Below are 6,000 nucleotides of genomic sequence, written 5' to 3'. Positions count from 1 at the left end.
TAAGGAAAAAGAGTACTATAATTCTACAGATTCTCGCAGGTCTATCACTAATAAGACAGGAGATACAGCAATTCTAAATATGAAGAAAATGAACAAAATCTCAAAACTTACTGCCTTATATCTTTTTCAAAAATTGAGATAGAAAGCTGTAGTTTTGCAAAAATGTTAAGGAAAAAGAGTACTATAATTCTACAGATTCTCGCAGGTCTATCACTAATAAGACCGGAGATACAGCAATTCTAATTATAAAGAAAATGAACAAAATCTCAAAATTTCCTGCCCTATATCTTTTTCAAAAATTGAGATAGAAAGCTGTAGTTTTGCAAAAATGTTAAGGTAAAAGAGTACTATAATTCTACAGATTATCGAAGGTCTATCATTAATAAGACCGGAGATACAGCATTTCGAAATATAAAGAAAATGAACAAAATCTCAAAATTTCCTGCCCTATATCTTTTTCACAAATTGAGATAGAAAGCTGTAGTTTTGCACAAATGTTAAGGTAAAAGAGTACTATAATTCTACAGATTCTCGCAGGTCTATCACTAATAAGACAGGAGATACAGCAATTTTAAATATAATAAAAACGAACAAAATCTCAAAATTTCCTACCCGATATCTTTCTCAAAAATTGAGATAGAAAGCTGTAGTTTTGCTCAAATGTTAAGGTAAAAGAGTACTATAATTCTACAGATTATCGAAGGTCTATCATTAATAAGACCGGAGATACAGCATTTCGAAATATAAAGAAAATGAACAAAATCTCAAAATTTCCTGCCCCATATCTTTTTCAAAAATTGAGATAGAAAGCTGTAGTTTTGCAGAAATGTTAAGGTAAAAGAGTACTATAATTCTACAGATTCTCGCAGGTCTATCACTAATAAGACCGGAGGTACAGCAATTCTAAATATGAAGAAAATGAACACAATCTCAAAATTTTCTGCCTTTTATCTTTTTCAAAAATTGAGATAGGTAGCTGTAATTATGCACAAATGTTAACGAAAAAGAGTACTATAATTCTACAGATTCTCGTAGGTCTATCACTAATAAGACCGGAGGTACAGCAATTCTAAATATGAAGAAAATGAACAAAATCTAAAAATTTTCTGCCTTTTATCTTTTTCAAAAATTGAGATAGAAAACTGTAATTATGCTCAAATGGTAAGGTAAAAGAGTACTATAATTCTACAGATTCTCGTAGGTCTATCACTAATAAGACCGGAGGTACAGCAATTCTAAATATGAAGAAAATGAACAAATACTTAAAATTTTCTGCCTTTTATCTTTTTCAAAAATTGAGATAAAAAGCTGTAATTATGCACAATTGTTAACGAAAAAGAGTACTATAATTCTACAGATTCTCGTAGGTCTATCACTAATAAGACCGGAGGTACAGCAATTCTAAATATGAAGAAAATGAACAAATACTTAAAATTTTCTGCCTTTTATCTTTTTCAAAAATTGAGATAGAAAGCTGTAGTTTTGCAAAAATGTTAAGGTAAAAGAGTACTATAATTCTACAGATTCTCGCAGGTCTATCACTAATAAGACCGGAGATACAGCAATTCCAAATATAAAGAAAATGAACAAAATCTCAAAATTTCCTGCCATATATCTTTTTCAAAAATTGAGATAGAAAGCTGTAATTATGCACAAATGTTAAGGAAGAAGAGTACTATAATTCTACAGATTCTCGCAGGTCTATCACTAATAAGACCGAAGATACAGCAATTCTAAATATAAAGAAAATGAACAAAATCTCAAAATTTTCTGCCTTATATCCTTTTCAAAAATTGAGATAGAAAGCTGTAGTTTTGCAAAAATGTTAAGGTAAAAGAGTACTATAATTCTACAGATTATCGAAGGTCTATCATTAATAAGACCGGAGATACAGCATTTCGAAATATAAAGAAAATGAACAAAATCTCAAAATTTCCTGCCCTATATCTTTTTCACAAATTGAGATAGAAAGCTGTAGTTTTGCACAAATGTTAAGGTAAAAGAGTACTATAATTCTACAGATTCTCGCAGGTCTATCACTAATAAGACAGGAGATACAGCAATTTTAAATATAATAAAAACGAACAAAATCTCAAAATTTCCTACCCGATATCTTTCTCAAAAATTGAGATAGAAAGCTGTAGTTTTGCTCAAATGTTAAGGTAAAAGAGTACTATAATTCTACAGATTATCGAAGGTCTATCATTAATAAGACCGGAGATACAGCATTTCGAAATATAAAGAAAATGAACAAAATCTCAAAATTTCCTGCCCCATATCTTTTTCAAAAATTGAGATAGAAAGCTGTAGTTTTGCAGAAATGTTAAGGTAAAAGAGTACTATAATTCTACAGATTCTCGCAGGTCTATCACTAATAAGACCGGAGATACAGCAATTCTAAATATGAAGAAAATGAACAAAATCTCAAAATTTTCTGCCTTATATCATTTTCAAAAATTTAGATAGAAAGCTGTAATTATGCACAAAGGTTAAGGAAAAAGAGTACTATAATTCTACAGATTCTCGTAGGTCTATCACTAATAAGACCGGAGGTACAGCAATTCTAAATATGAAGAAAATGAACACAATCTCAAAATTTTCTGCCTTTTATCTTTTTCAAAAATTGAAATAGAAAGCTGTAATTATGCACAAATGTTAACGACAAGGAGTACTATAATTCTACAGATTCTCGCAGGTCTATCACTAATAAGACAGGAAATACAGCAATTCTACATATGAAGAAAATGAACAAAATCTCAAAATTTTCTGCCTTTTATCTTTTTCAAAAATTGAGATAGGTAGCTGTAATTATGCACAAATGTTAACGAAAAAGAGTACTATAATTCTACAGATTCTCGTAGGTCTATCACTAATAAGACCGGAGGTACAGCAATTCTAAATATGAAGAAAATGAACAAAATCTAAAAATTTTCTGCCTTTTATCTTTTTCAAAAATTGAGATAGAAAACTGTAATTATGCTCAAATGGTAAGGTAAAAGAGTACTATAATTCTACAGATTCTCGTAGGTCTATCACTAATAAGACCGGAGGTACAGCAATTCTAAATATGAAGAAAATGAACAAATACTTAAAATTTTCTGCCTTTTATCTTTTTCAAAAATTGAGATAAAAAGCTGTAATTATGCACAATTGTTAACGAAAAAGAGTACTATAATTCTACAGATTCTCGTAGGTCTATCACTAATAAGACCGGTGGTACAGCAATTCTAAATATGAAGAAAATGAACAAAATCTCAAAATTTTCTGCCTTTTATCTTTTTAAAAAATTGAGATAGAAAACTGTAATTATGCACAAATGGTAAGGTAAAAGAGTACTATAATTCTACAGATTCTCGTAGGTCTATCACTAATAAGACCGGAGGTACAGCAATTCTAAATATGAAGAAAATGAACAAATACTCAAAATTTTCTGCCTTTTATCTTTTTGAAAAATTGAGATAGAAAACTGTAATTATGCACAAATGGTAAGGTAAAAGAATTCTATAATTCTACAGATTCTCGTAGGTCTATCACTAATAAGACCGGAGGTACAGCAATTCTAAATATGAAGAAAATGAACAAAATCTCAAAATTTTCTGCCTTTTATCTTTTTCAAAAATTGAGATAGAAAACTGTAATTATGCTCAAATGGTAAGGTAAAAGAGTACTATAATTCTACAGATTCTCGTAGGTCTATCACTAATAAGACCGGAGGTACAGCAATTCTAAATATGAAGAAAATGAACAAATACTCAAAATTTTCTGCCTTTTATCTTTTTCAAAAATTGAGATAAAAAGCTGTAATTATGCACAATTGTTAACGAAAAAGAGTACTATAATTCTACAGATTCTCGTAGGTCTATCACTAATAAGACCGGTGGTACAGCAATTCTAAATATGAAGAAAATGAACAAAATCTCAAAATTTTCTGCCTTTTATCTTTTTAAAAAATTGAGATAGAAAACTGTAATTATGCACAAATGGTAAGGTAAAAGAGTACTATAATTCTACAGATTCTCGTAGGTCTATCACTAATAAGACCGGAGGTACAGCAATTCTAAATATGAAGAAAATGAACAAAATCTCAAAATTTTCTGCCTTTTATCTTTTTCAAAAATTGAGATAGAAAGCTGTAATTATGCACAAATGTTAAGGAAAAAGAGTACTATAATTCTACAGATTCTCGCAGGTCTATCACTAATAAGACAGGAAATACAGCAATTCTAAATATGAAGAAAATGAACAAAATCTCAAAATTTTCTGCCTTTTATCTTTTTCAAAAATTGAGATAGAAAACTGTAATTATGCACAAATGGTAAGGTAAAAGAATTCTATAATTCTACAGATTCTCGTAGGTCTATCACTAATAAGACCGGAGGTACAGCAATTCTAAATATGAAGAAAATGAACAAAATCTCAAAATTTTCTGCCTTTTATCTTTTTCAAAAATTGAGATAGAAAGCTGTAATTATTCACAAATGTTAAGGAAAAAGAGTACTATAATTCTACAGATTCTCGCAGGTCTATCACTAATAAGACAGGAAATACAGCAATTCTAAATATGAAGAAAATGAACAAAATCTCAAAATTTTCTGCCTTTTATCTTTTTCAAAAATTGAGATAGAAAACTGTAATTATGCACAAATGGTAAGGTAAAAGAGTACTATAATTCTACAGATTCTCGTAGGTCTATCACTAATAAGACCGGAGGTACAGCAATTCTAAATATGAAGATAATGAACAAATACTCAAAATTTTCTGCCTTTTATCTTTTTCAAAAATTGAGATAGAAAGCTGTAATTATGCACAAGTGTTAACGAAAAAGAGTACTATAATTCTACAGATTCTCGTAGGTCTATCACTAATAAGACCGGAGGTACAGCAATTCTAAATATGAAGGTAATTTAAACGGTCAAAATCTATCCCCCTTTAAAAATATAGTTTGTAAAAGAGCTAAATGTTTTAATAATCTAGTTTTGATTCTAATGTTTTAAAAGAGTGTTTCAGTTTATTATCACGACTAAGTGCCAAGCAGTTTCATTTTGAGATAATTAGTAAATTTGGATGAATCTCGTTGTGCATAAATTTATTCAAGTCAGATGGTTTGGCCATCCCTGACCGTACAGTATAAGTACCCTAAATTCTCTAGAATGGACAACTACTTGCTAGTCTTATCGTTCAACAGATTGGATACCCATTTATCTTTCTCTCTCTCTGAAATTGCTGTTAATAAAGTGCCAAAATCTAACCAATGATTAATCCATCAAATGATTGATTTTATCCTATCAATATTTACGTTCTGATAGTGGTAATATGGGTTCAACCCCTATACATTACTAATGTCGGCGCCCTCTTCCCCCCCTCTCCGCAGAATATAGTTTGCGCGTAACGGAGGATCATCCAATATCCGCCAGTTTGAAGCGTATTTCCAGCATGGGAATTGCCAATCTCTTGTTCACACCGTCTGTGGTTTGGGTAATCATTAACTCAGACTATTAAATTTATATAGGTCAGACCATTCATTACTGACTTACGAGGGTCGTTTGAAAAGTCCGTGCAAAAATAAAAACTACTTAATTTTTTGGGGTAAACCTTTTTTATTTTTCAACATAGTCTCCTTTTAGGCTTATACACTTCGTCCAACACTGCTCTAGTTTTTTGATCCTTTCCGAATAATAGGATTTGTCCAAGTCTGAAAAATAGCTATTCGTTTCTGCAATCACCTCCTCGTTTAAATAAAAATTTTTTCCCGCCAGCCATTTCTTCATATTGGGGAACAAATAGTAGTCCGAGGGAGCCAAGTGTGGAGAATAGGGGGGATGTGGAACGAGTTGGAACCCTATTTCCATTAATTTTGCGACCACAACTGCTGAGGTGTGAGCTGGTGCGTTGTCGTGATGGAAAAGGACTTTTTTATGGGCCAATCATGGGCGTTTATCTTGCAGCTCGGTTTTCAAACGGTCCAATAACGAAGAATAATATGCACCTGTAATAGTTTTA

Source organism: Rhodnius prolixus, unplaced genomic scaffold, assembly GCF_049639745.1.
Source record: "Rhodnius prolixus isolate KJV_2025 unplaced genomic scaffold, Rpr scaffold_1, whole genome shotgun sequence".
NCBI classification, from domain to species: domain Eukaryota; kingdom Metazoa; phylum Arthropoda; class Insecta; order Hemiptera; family Reduviidae; genus Rhodnius; species Rhodnius prolixus.
Note: the sequence above shows the minus strand (reverse complement) of the source record.